The sequence below is a fragment of the Odocoileus virginianus genome, chromosome 15 (genome assembly GCF_023699985.2).
Source record: "Odocoileus virginianus isolate 20LAN1187 ecotype Illinois chromosome 15, Ovbor_1.2, whole genome shotgun sequence".
NCBI lineage: Eukaryota > Metazoa > Chordata > Mammalia > Artiodactyla > Cervidae > Odocoileus > Odocoileus virginianus.
In genome coordinates, this window is record NC_069688.1 from 47099960 (window position 1) to 47113130 (window position 13171).

The following is a 13171-nucleotide window of genomic DNA, read 5'->3' on the forward strand; positions in this document are numbered from 1 at the left end:
ATCAGTGTACAAAAAGATGTGGTAGACAACTGAAATATGACGTCTTAAAGTGTGAATGTTTTAACTATTCTAAACCTATATATTTTGGTTTTCTATAAAATAAAGTGTACTCTAAGAATGTTTCTTAGCAGTTGGTGATGAAAGCTCAGCCTCTCTGTACAGTGATGCCGAATCAAATCTCAGAGACAGAGTTTTGGGTGAAGCAGAAAAGCTAGCTTTATTGCTTTGCCAGGTAAAGAGGCACAGTGGGCTCATGCCCGCCAAACTAAGTGTCCCAATTTGGGGAAAATAGTGATGAGTTTTATAGTAATTGTTCAAAGAGGGCATGATCAGCTTGTGGACATTCTTCTGATGGGTTGGTAGTGAGCTAACTAGGAGTCGGCATCATCCACCTTCAAGTCCAACAGGTCTGGGGTTTACATGCTTTGGGTCAGCATACCATCACTGATCCGTAACTTCTGCCTCCTGGAAGGGGTTTCAGTATCTACAAAAAGAAGAAATTGCTGTGTATATCCATTGATGGGTTTCCCTTGTGGCTCAGCTGGTAAACAATCAACCTGCAATGTGAGGGACCTGGGTTGATCCCTGGGAGATCCCCTGGAGAAGGGAAATGCTACCCACTCCAGTATTCTGGCCTGGAGAATTCCATGGACTGTATAGTCCCTGGGGTTTCGAAGAGTCGGACACCACAGTGACTTTCATTCACTCACTCACTCACTCACTCACTCATATCCATTGATGGGAAAGCAGGAACTTGTCCCAAGGCTACTCTTGACTATTTCTTCCTGGTCTTGCATCCCCTCCCTTCCTTAATTAACAACAGCTTGAATCTGCCCACTGCACACTAAGGCAAGGTCATGTAGGCTAAATGAAAGCTGTTTTCCATAATCAAAGAAATGAGGGACCCAGAAAGGCTCTGTGCCCAGGTGCTCCACAGGGCCCTGCATGGTATCACAATAAAAATTCTTACTAAGCTCTTTTCAAACATTCCCATTAAACTATGATTTTCATGCTCAATTACCATTGGACTGTTTGTCACATTTATATAGGTGACTACAAGATATTTCTATTATAGGCTGGTAATTTTAGGGTTACCCATTGTTTTTTGAGTGACTTGTCTTTATCAACGATCTAATTCATTCAGTCTTTTACATCTGTTGGCACAAAAGCAAACAAGTCTGAATCAATAAACCAGGATGATCTAAGTGTGAATGGTATTATTTTATCTTAAGGCTCTCTATTTAAAAATAATACTTTCTCTGGCACTACCTGTGATTTGTGTATGAGTAACCTGACTTGGCAAAAAACCTCAAACCTCAAACCCAAAACACAATTAAACATGCTGTTCTCATTAGGCAGCTATCATTCTGTTAAAGTTACCTACTATGCTGTCTAGTTCGTTGCAGGACAGTTTTTAAGGCTCTGTTGTATGCAATAAAAGCTAGTATGATTTAGATTTGAATACACAAATACTAATTGAGCGAGTACATGGTTTGAATAATAAATTGTTGAGCTGCTTCACTGTATAAACAATGATGGAGTAGGGTCTACTCCAGCTGAAAGAGTGGACATTCGCTGACTTCATCTCAGCTTCTCTTGACTCAAACCTCTGCCATGTTCTGTGTCTCTCACTCCACTGAAATTATTCAGTTAAAGGTCACGCATAACTTCTTTTCAGGCCCTTATCATTCTCCTTATAATAGCTTTCCAAGTGTTCTTCCTGCTACAAATATATAGTCCCTTTTCTCACCCTCACACTCTCCCCTTTTCTAAAATTCAACTCACCCTTATGATTGAAATATTTTTGGCTAAGGATCCAAACTTCTTAGCCTGAGTGTGGAGTTTACCGATGACATGCCATTTTCCCAAATCAGAAGAATCCCTTTCAGGAAGATGACATTCCGATCATTCATTCCATCTTGGAACACCCTCCGTGAATGGCTTGTCCTCACACTATTGTGATTCTTCTCCTACTCCTTGGGCTGGTCCTCTTTCTCTCCTCTCTGGCATTTCTTTAAATCCTGTGCTTAGATCCCTTTTCCTTTAGACCTTAACATTTCCTTAATTAACATTTCCTTAATTACCATGTCCATAGGAGAGGGTCCCAAATTTACAGCCAAAAGGGCTCCAGATCTGTGTTTTCAGGGGCCTTTGGACCATTTTTACATGAATATCCTATCGACAGCTTGGACTATGCTCAAGGAAGGCTCATAGTCTTTCCCTAAACTGGGACATTCTCTCTCCATTTGTGATTTCATAATTCTCCCTGTTGATTAGTTTCATATCACCAAATCATATTTCCCTGGTGGCTCAGACGGTAAAGCGTCTGCCTACAATGCGGGAGACCCGGGTTCGATCCCTGGGTTGGGAAGATCCTCTGGAGAAGGGAATGGCAACCCACTCCAGTACGCTTGCCTGGAAAACCCCATGGATGGAGGAGCCTGGAAGGCTACAGCCCCTGGGGTCGCGACTGAGGAACTTCACTTTCTTTCTTTCCTCTCCCTTAACATTCAAATTTATCCCTACTCTTTCTATGCCTTCATCTATGCCTTTCTCTCCTCTATTCCAAATTTCCTGCTTCTCTTAACTATGTAACAGTCACCTTCATGGTTTCCTCTCTTCCAAACTTTCTATTTTCAATCACATTGATGCTAGAGAAATCTTTTTAAAATATCATGTCCCCGATTAAATGGTTCCAAAATGAAGTTCAAGCTATGATGCCTACGTTTCACCTCACCCTCCTTTTCAATCTCATTTGCAACGGTACCTATGTTGGAGCCAGAAAGCTAGTTCACAGTTCTTTGAACTGGCCCATTTCTGTGCCTTCTCAAGTAGTTCCGCTGCCTGGAATATCTGCTCTCAAAGTCACTTATTTCCCTTGTCTGGAGTGTCTGCTCTCAAAATCTGTCTCTACCTTTCCCCAGTAGCCTTTCTCTCACTGAGCTGCGGTTATTTCCCCCTTCCACTAGATTCCACACAGCATTTTATCTGCTTACAACAATAACTTAGTTATTTGGTGTAGTTGTCTTATTTCCACTGCTAGACTGTTTTCGACTTCAAGGGTATTCATTTCTAGCCTTCCTCCCTCCAGCAGGGGGTCTGGTAAAGTGCTGTGCTTGTAAATGTTCTGAAACGAAAAGAATTTTTAAGGAATGAAAGAAAAAACCAAGAGACAGCACAGTTTAATATGGAAATATGAAATCAGGAATAGAGTCCACAACCCCTGGTTTTTACCTAATACTTTCACCTCAGAGCCTATATTCAGCATTGCTATCTTCTTACCCAAGAAAGCTCTCTTTTCCTTTCATATCTGATTTGTAGCAACCACAGTGCTACAAAGTAAACATATGGTCGAGAAATGCCAGTGGAAAAAAGTCTCAGTCTTCATCGCAAAGATTTTGGAGTGTGTGTCAATATACATTTCATTCGTGCCGTTGCGTCTGAGCTGCAAGGCGTTAGCACGGGAGGAACTCGGGGTTTCTGATGGGAGAGCGCGAAGACATTTTAAAAACATGAGAATTAAAAGCCATGTAGGTCGTCCTAGGTTCCCCAGTAAAAATAAGTTTGCTCTGGAGTAGTAAAATTAAAATGACCGCGCAATGAGACGGAGGGAATTAAAGTACTGTGCCCGTCTAACGTCGGTAATGCCCTCTCCAATACATGTCCTTCATGAATAAACACCAGGTCGGCCGACCTCACCCCTTGTAAAAATAAAGACGTAAAAGCCACACTCCTTTAAAAAAAAAAAAAAAAATTCCTACTGCACCACACTGCAACGTGCGAACACTGGGGACAGGCCCACGCGGTCACAAGCCCCTGCAACCACCCGAACACTGGGCCGAGCCGTTCTGGCCCTTAGAAACTCGCTTCCAAAAAAAAAGGAGCGCCGCATCCCGCGGGGGCTGAAGCTTCACCCCGGGAGGGCAGTCCCCAGGCGTAGCCTACAGAGCCCGCACAAAGCGGAGAGCTCTCGAGGAGGGGGCGGGGGCGGGGGCGGGAAGCTCCGGGGGTGGCCGCCCTCTTTCACCCTCTTCCAGGCAGAGCAGGTTTCAGGCAGTGTAGGCGTCGCGCCAGCTTCGGGCCTGAACCGCGTTCGGCGCCGCGGCCTCCGGGCCCAGCTCCCAAAGCGCCCCGGCCCGCCTCCGGCGTGAGCGCAGGCGCCCGGGCGTCGGGGGCGCGGGCGACGCCGCGCTCTGTCCCGGCCACCTCCCTTCTCCCCCGCCCGCCCAAGTCCGCGCAGCTGGCCCTTCACCGGCCGGGGATGCGGCGGAGGGCTGGAAGAGGCCGGGGGCGGGGGACTGGGAGCGGAGGGGGACAGGCACCTGCACCGCGGGTCGCCCCGCCCCGCCCCCTTCGGCTCGCCCCACGCCGGCCCTCTCTCTCTTCCGCCCGCTTCCCTCCTCTCCGCGCCGCGGCCCCGCGCCGTCCGGATTGTGCGGCGGCCCGGCCGGCTGTGACGTCACAAGCTCCGCCCCTCGATATAAAGCCTAGCGTCGCCGGCGCCGCCTTCCACACTCGCTGGCTCTTCGCTGGGTTGTCGTGTGTTTCGTTCTTTTCTTTTTTTTTCTTCGCCTTCTCTGCCTCTTCTCATCCTTTCTCGCTCTCTAGCTCTGCGGTGTGACGAGGCCGAATCCTCTCCGCACCCAGCCCTCTCGTCTTTCTTCTTCCTCTGCCCGCGCCGTTGTTCCATTTCTCTCCCTCGGCCGCCGCCGCCGCTGTTGCACAGCTGGTGTCGGTGCCGCGCTTTCCCCCCCACGTCGTCCCTGCAGCCTATGGCCCAGGCCGCCTTGGGTATTTCTGCTCAAGGTAACCACATCCCTCTTTAAAAATTCCGCCGAAAAAGAGAAGACGCTTTACCCGACTCTTTGGGCCGTTATCTCACGTGAGTAGCGACCCGAGGGGCGCGGGCGGGGCCGGGGCCAGGGCGCGCGGCGCCGGCGGGTGGGTCGGCCTCGGGCAGCTGTCGGCCGCCTCAGGCTGGGCCCCGCCGACCGGCCGGCGTTTCCCCGCAGCGTCCCCGCGGCCGGCCACCTCGAACATGGCGGCTGGCGGCGTGTGTGGCGGCGGCGGCCGGTGGCCCGGCGGCGGCGCGGCGGGCTGGGGGGCTGGGGCGCCTCGGGTGGCCGCCGAGCCGAGCCCTGATCGGCCGCGGTTGGGGCGAGGGGGCGTGTGCGTGTGTGTCTGTGTGTGGACTGGGGGGCGCGCTCGGGGGTCTCGCCGCCGCGGGGCTCGGCGTCGCCTCCCGGCGGCAGGCGGCCCCCACCCCGCTCCCGTGGTGCATTGCTGTTTCCGGGGAGGGGGCCGGGCTGCAGCCCCGAGGGGCCCTGGTGCCGCCGCCCGGCTCTGAGCGGCGCCGCGCTGCGCCTTCGTCTCGGGATCCCGGGCGGGCGGCGCGACCGTCTGCAACCGCCGCGGCCTTAGGTTATGAATGGAGCGGGGCGGGCCCGGCGCCGGCCTCCTGTGACAGCTGCCGGGGGAGGACGGGTGCCTGAGGGTGCGGAGAACGCGGCCCTCCCCTCGCTGCCGGAGGAAAGTTGACGCCGCCAAGGGGCCCGGTGGCGGGGAAGCCCCGGTGTCAGGTAGCGAGCTAGAGGCCTTTGGCCCCTTCTGGAAGCCTCGGGGCTACCGCCCCGCCCCTTGCGGCGCTGGCGATTGGGCCGAGTCGCCTTCACTCACCCCGGGCCGCCTCCTGGAGCCCAAGGATTAGTCACCATGGCTTCGTTTTCCAGTCCGCGCCACGATTCCTGGGCCGAGAGAGGGAGAGCAGTAGGCTTGGGTGGCTTATCAAGTACTATTTTGGCAGTTAACGGTGGTGTTTCAGTACTTACCTGGTGGCTCAGACGGGTAAAGAATCTGCCTTGCAATGCAGGGAACCCAGGTTCGATCCCTGAGTTGGGAAGACCCCCTGGAGAAGGGAATGGCAACCCACTCCAGCATTCTTGCCTGGAGAATCCCTATGGACAGAGGAGCCTGCCGGGCTACAGTCCGTGGCGTCGCAAAGAGTCGGACACGACTGAGCGGCTGACAATTTCCACCAACGGTGGTGTTTTAACAGCCTTTTACAGTGTGTATTTGGAAAACGTGTGTTTCTTAGGCTAAGCTACTGATTCGGCAACCTGAAAAGGTCTGGCGCACTGTTAAAGGCCCCATGATATTTCAGCAGATTTAAGTGGATTTTGTGATTGCATCGTGGACACATTTAAGATATTTTGTGTCCTGTCGTGTTTCCACCCTTGAGACTCTCTTGCTTGGATGGAACATGAAGGCTCAAGGGAGAGAGTCGATATGTGATGAGGAAAGGTTGTTTTAGATAAGCCTGGCAGAAATACAGCGAATGGTTATAGGGCAGAGCCCTACCAACCCTTTGATTTCTTTTACAAATATAGGAGAGTGCAGATGCTGGTTATGAAGGCAAATAAGCCCTGAAGACTTAGTGGGAAAGATATAGGCTCCTGATGGTCATAGGTGATAATGGAAGGTACCGTAATCAAGTAATCAGTGCTGTCCCTCTTGCCACTCAGGTTTAACATTTTCAAACATACAGAGGGTGTGAAAGAATTGTACCCTCACCTGGATTCAGTAACCGGTTAACATTTTGCTTTACTTGTAATTGCTCTATTCATTCATCAATTTTTATTCTGTGTATTTCAGAGTAAGTTGGAGACACCAGAACACTTTACCCTTCCAACTTCAGTATGCACATATCATTAGTTTAACAGTTTAAATATTTCTTTAAAATTGGGTAAAATTTACATAACAGCAAAATGCACATCTTGAATATACCATTTGACGAGTTTTGACAAAAATACAGCTGTGTAATACAGACCTTTATCAAAGATGAGAAGAGTGCCATCAAACCCAGAAACTTCTCTGTTGCCCCTTCTAGCTCCATCCCTCACTACCCACAAAGGCAGTCACTGTTCTTTTTATTAACCATAGATTAGTTATTATGGATGGAGAAGGAAATGGCAACCAACTCCAGTACTTTTGCCTGGAGAATCCCAGGGACAGAGGAGCCTAGTGGGCTGCCGTCTATGGGGTCGCACAGAGTCGGACACGACTGAAGCGACCTAGCAGCAGCAGTTATTATGGAAGTCTATTCTACAACCCTCACATAAATGAAACTGGTATATATTGTGGGAAAGGTTTCTTTAATTCAGATTGTTTTTGATACTCATCCACAGTGCACTCATCAGTAAATGGTTCCTTTTAACTGCCGAATAGTCCATTATATGAATACTTTGCTTGATTTTTTTTTTTCTTTAAACAACTTTATTTTGGAATAGTTATAGATTTGCGGAAAAGTACCAAAGATAATACAGTTATTACTTCATACTTCTCACCTAGTTTACCTTATAAGAAATGGTACATTTGTCAAAATTAAGAAACTGACTTTGATACATTCAGTTCAGTTCAGTAGCTCAGTTGTGTGTGACACTTTGCGACCCCATGGACTGCAGCATGCCAGGCTTCCGTGTCCATCACCAACTCCTGGAGTTTACTCAAACTCATGTCCATTGAGTCGGTGATGCCATCCACCATCTCATCCTCTGTCGTCCCCCTTCTCCTCCTGCCCCCAATCCCTCCCAGCATCAGGGTCGTTTCAAATGAGTCAGCTCTTTGCATCAGGTGGCCAAAGTATTGGTGTTTCAGCTTCAACATCAGTCCTTCCAATGAACACTCAGGACTGATCTCCTTTAGGATGGACTGGTTTGATCTCCTTGCAGTCCAAGGGACTCCCAAGAGTCTTCTTCAACACCACAGTTCAAAAGCATCACTTCTTTGGTGCTCAACTTTCTTTATAGTCCAATTCTCACATCCATACATGACTACTGGAAAAACCATAGCCTTGACTAGACAGACCTTTGTTGGCAAAGTAACATCTCTGCTTTTTAATACGCTGTCTAGGTTGGTCAAAGCTTTCCTTCCAAGGAGTAAGCGTCTTTTAATTTCATGGCTGCAGTCACCATCTGCAGTGATTTTGGAGCCCTCCAAAAAAAGTGTGCCACTGTTTCCCCATCTGTTTGCCATGAAGTGATGGGACTGGATGCCTACCACCTAAACTCCAGATTTTCTTTGGATTTCACCAGTTTTTAATGTCCTTTTTGTCTAGGGTCCAGTCTAAGGTGCCACATTGCATTTAGTTGTCGTGTCTTTGACAATCTAGAGAATTACCAGCCAAATATCCAATAAAATGTCCCCCATTTGGATTTGTTTGATAATTTTTCTCATGATTAGGCTGGGGTTTTGGAGTTTTGGAAAGAATACCAAAGTCATTGATAAAGGCAGTGTAAGGTGAGACATACTGATAACTTTGGGGATACTAAGTTTCTGGGTAGTTACTGTCAAAGTGATGGGAGGTTTCTGGTGCTTTTTATTGGTCAGCTGCTGACTCAGTTAACTCTAGTTCTCTCTATGCTATTTGCCAAGATAAGAGATTTGATTACAGTGTTGTACATGATCCAACTGATATAAACACCACTCTAAATGACACAGATTTAGTGTTCCCTGTATCTTCTCCACCGCCCCCCCCCCCATATTTTTTTTTATTTTATTCCTACGTTTCATCATTATTCTGTTTTCATTCTTACCCCCTATCTTCTGGAAATACTGTCAGGTTGTATTACTTTAAAATAGCAATCACTGAAATACAAGTAGAAGTGTAGGTTTAATTGTTTAGGTTAGAGTTGATAAGTCTGTTCAGTCAAATCTTAATAGATAAAAACCATTTCTAAGCTTAACTTATCATTTTGTAGAGTGTGAAACATGTTTACATTCATATGTTGTTTCTAGTGATAGTAGAGTGACTTAGATGTAGATAGGTTAGGAATAAGAAGGAGGTAAACCTCTGTTACTTGTCAGATATGTTAGGCAGGTCTCAAAAGTTATTTCACATGTATACATAGTGTATTAGCTAAGGCACAAAATATGCTTTTCTTTTTAATATGTAGTAGGATTTTATACTTAAGCAAAGAAAAACTTGGAATTTGGAGATTAAAAGAAAGGTTCTGGTTAGTTTCAGATTATTAGATACACATATAAAATCTTGCATACATGTTAGGTTAGTGAGAGCACTTGGACATTTAAAAATTTTAGGCCTCTGAGAAATTTGGGTTTTAGAGTAAGTAAAAACAAAAATGGAATTGGGTGAAGCCTGGAAATTGATTGAGGTAGATAGAGGAACTTGGTAAGGTGACCATGACCTCAAATTCTGTCAGTTATGTATTCTTGCAGCTTGGAAATGCTTACTATATAAAAACAGTATTTGATACCATGATAAACCCTTTGAAAACATCATTTTGTGTAATGTGCTTTAATGAAACAGTTCAAACTGAAACTTCTTCCTGAACTTAATCTTTGCATCGACTTAACCTTCCTGAAGCACAACCTACCATTTTTTAGCATATGACTTATATCTTTTTATTTTCTTCTTTAGGGCGAACTTTCTGACCAAGTATACAACTACCCAGAGGGCCTAGGAGAAGTGCTGTATAGAGAACAGTTCGACTTCAACGCTGAGCCACCTTGGGAACCTAGCTGATGATAGGGGGGTTCCATCTCCTAACTTGTCCATGTAAGTATTTTCACATCTGTGCAGAGGGTGAGGAAGGGTCTTGTAAAATAGAAATAAAGGAGAGTTCTTGCTCAGTCTTTTCAAAACTTGAAATTGTATTTACTACTTACTCCCTCCCCCACTATTTTTGGGCCATATATTGCAGCTTGCGCCATATCCGTTCCCCTGACAAGGGGTTGAACCCAGGCCATGCCAGTGAGAAAGCCTGGAATCATAACCACTAGGCCACCAAGGAATTTCCCTACTTCCCATTTAGTTGATTCAGTTGTGCACATTATTACTATATTTAAGTATATACTGCAGGCTAAATTTCAGGAAATCTTACTAGTCCAGATTTTAATATAAGTTGGAGAGATGGTTTTTTATTTTTTTAATTAAATGTGGGTAGTAACTTATCACACCATTCAACCATTTAACTTGGTAGATTCAAGTATTTGGGCTTAAGTCAGAAAAGAAAGTTTATTTTTAAATATAGTAAAAGAGTCTACTCTCCATTCCACTCACCAGAGCACTATCCTAGAGCATTGCGTTTAAGAGGTGAATCTTAATTCTTGTTTTCTGGTTATGAGCATCTTGCCAGATACAATGTGATTTCTAGAGTTTATATTCTTTTTCACAAAATGACTGTATAATACTCACCTGGTGGAAAAACTGGATGTTTCAAAGATGATGCATGCTTAACTCCCAACATACCGCCTTCCCAAGAGATTTTTAAGGATAGTTTTTGACTTTGCTAACTTGATTTTCTGTATATGGATTTAACTTTGAATTAAACCTCTGTGCAGAATGCAGTTTTATAGTAAAGTGTTTGAATTTGTGCTGCTAAATTTGTGGGCCATTAATTAAAATTGTTTTATTATTTGTAGATTTTTTTAGCTGTTGAAATTTGGGTTTAGGTGTTGAGATTTGAGTGTTTTTAAGTGGGCTAGAGAACCTGGAGGGAGTAACATAAGAAAATTTCAAGAAAGAGATCTAATTGGATAGAGTATGTTAAAGGAAACCTTTTCAACACATTTACTGTTAACCTCAAATTACAATTTTAGAATTTTTTTTTCAGTCTTAAAGAGATAGAAAAATGATTTCTTTTTCTTTTTCTTTTTTTTTAATGATTTCTATAAAGTTCTACTGACTTAAAATCCAGATTGGGGGGGTTTCCCATTAAAATCCAGATTGGGGGGTTTCCCATACCAGTCTTCTCCTAGCTGTGTGAATTTGAGCAATTGCTTATTTTTTAAATCACAGCTGAGAAAATTGAACTGGAACAGTTCCTTTAACTCTAAATAGGCTGATGTCTCTTTTTTTTTGAGTATTTTAATCACGCTTTGTTAATGCAGTGTCATCTTTGGAACATTCAGTCAGTTCAGTTCAGTCTCTCAGTTGTGTCTGATTCTTTGCGACCTCATGATTCGCAACATGCCAGGCCTCCCTGTCCATCACCAGCTCCCGGAGTTTACCCAAACTCATGTCCATCGAATTGGGGATGCCGTCCAGCCATCTCATCTTCTGTCGTCCCCTTCTCCTGCCCCCAATCCCTCCCAGCATCAGGGTCTTTTCCAATGAGTCAACTCTTCGCGTGAGGTGGCCAAAGTATTAGTGTTTCAGTTTCAGCATCAGTCCTTCCAGTGAATACCCAGGACTGGTCTCCTTTAGGATGGACTGGTTGAATCTCCTTGTACTCCAAGGGACTCTCAAGATTAGCATAACCTAGAATAGAATTGTACACACTGGATTCCACCCAGACCTGAATCAGAAATATGCATTTTAACCAAGTGGCTTGTATGCTTATTAAAGAGAAATATGCTGCTGCTGCTACGAAGTCGCTTCAGTCATGTCAGACTCTGTGCGACCCCACAGACGGCAGCCCACCAGGCTCCGCCATCCCTGGGATTCTCCAGGCAAGAACACTGGAGTGGGTTGCCATTTCCTTCTCCAAAAGAGAAGTATAGTTGTCATCAATTCAGTGCCAAGCCAGTTAGTTCTTACGTTTTATTAGTCGTCTATTCTACTTCCAGCGTATCTAATGTTTTCTCCTAAATTGGCTTGAAGATTTAAAACTTTTCTAGGTGGGGTGTACTTGATTCCATAGTCAGAAGTAGATTCTATGATGGAAATTTCACAGCAGGCTTCTTGTTTTAAGCAAGACCATATTAAAGGATGACTTCTTTTGTTTCAAGTCTCTTTTAATGAAAACTTAACTTTGCATTATATGTCATATTTCTAGTGGTATTTCCTCTTAGACTTGAGAAACCAATATCAGTGAGCTCATACATTGATAAATGATTCTGCCAGCTTAAGGAAGAGTCTGTAGGGTAATTAATACTGTAGAATTCAGAAAGTCTATAATTTTCTCCTCTTTTGTGTGTGGAGGTGTTATGTTTATAGGCACAGATAGAAAATGCTAACATTATTCATTCTGCAGGTTATGGCAGCCAGAGTGACTGGCTGATTTATTCTGCCCAGGTACAGTATATATTATGTTAAGTGAAACTTTTAGTTCATGGTACTTTGCTACAGCCACAATCTCTTAATCATAAAATTCTAAAATCAAAAGGTTTAAAAAAAATTTATAGCTTTCTTGGTATGACCTAACCTGATTTGGGAACAAAAAGTTGACCTGAATCTGAGCTGAATTTGAAGCTATTTTTATTTTGACTTATCCCATTTAGTGCTAATATTCCTGAATTTTGCATTCCAGAAACATCCTAGATATCAATAGCAGTTTTGCGGTACTAGACATTGAAATCGTGAGATTTTTCCTGTGGAGCAACAATACTATTTGAAAAATTTTAAGTCATTCAAAAGACTTAACACACTGGCCTTCATGGAGAACAGTTGGTACATAGCACTGCAAAATGTATAGTTAAATAAGCTCTATTTGAACCACATTATACTCCCAATTGGAGAAGGAAATGGCAACCCACTCCGGTACTTTTGCCTGGAAAATGCCATGGATGGAGGAGCCTGGTAGACTACAGTCCGTGGGGTCTTGAAGAGTCAGACACGACTGAGGGACTTAACTTTCACTTCACTTTCATGCATTGGAGAAGGAAATGGCAACCCACTCCAGTATTCTTGCCTGGAGAATCCCAGGGACAGAGGAGCCTGGTGGGCTGCCGTCTGTGGGGTCGCACAGAGTCGGACACGACTGAAGCGACTTAGCAGCAGCAGTAGCAGCAGCACACTCCCAATATTCCAGTAGGATTTCTGTGCAGGTGGTCTGAGCTCTCGGATTGACTTTTAGAGTTAGGTTTTCAAATCAGGTGATCATCTGAATTTTTAGATAGTAATTAAGTATCTAGAAACTTTATAAATTGCTTATATAGTAAAGTTTTTTCTTTTGAATACGTGTGTGGTGTTACGTGTGAGCACTGTAAAGATATCTTAGTGCTTAGCTAATATCTGATTAATGAAGGGTTCAAATTGTAGAAAAACTTCTGAGCACCTTTTAAATTTCTTAGACTCTATGCCGCAGTGGTTTTTCAGTGGGCTAGATTTTTCAGGTTATTTTAGCTAGAGCTCTGATTATGATTAATAGATCAGCCCAGTGCAAAAATTCTAAAGACTATTTCAGAAAACCAAATTCTCCTAACCAGCTGC

General features: G+C 44.8%; 1 protein-coding gene and 1 long non-coding RNA gene across 7 annotated transcripts in view; one reads left to right on the forward strand and one right to left on the reverse strand.

The window, feature by feature from the left end:
* Positions 1-191: 191 nt before the first annotated feature.
* On the reverse strand, positions 192-4308 carry LOC110145208 (uncharacterized). 3 transcript variants are annotated; one of them, XR_002316133.2, is made up of 5 exons: positions 3283-4308; positions 2997-3127; positions 1786-1882; positions 1096-1154; positions 192-484 (listed from the first exon to the last, which is right to left on the reverse strand). It is a non-coding gene; the product is annotated as an uncharacterized lncRNA (long non-coding RNA). The 3 variants fall into 3 exon arrangements; XR_011491498.1 differs by having other exon boundaries at positions 1786-3127; XR_011491499.1 differs by lacking the exon at positions 1096-1154 and having other exon boundaries at positions 1786-3127.
* Positions 4309-4506: 198 nt separating this feature from the next.
* Positions 4507-13171, forward strand: part of AZIN1 (antizyme inhibitor 1) — a 30147-nt gene continuing 21482 nt past the window's right edge. For 3 of the 4 annotated variants that reach the window (XM_020905413.2, XM_020905417.2, XM_070477312.1), the window contains exons 1-2: positions 4507-4882; positions 9437-9574. The gene's annotated coding sequence lies outside the window, so the exon portion shown is untranslated. Of the gene's footprint in view, positions 4883-5445; positions 5580-9436; positions 9575-13171 lie in introns of those variants that run through there. The other variant, XM_020905416.2, reaches the window with a different exon arrangement.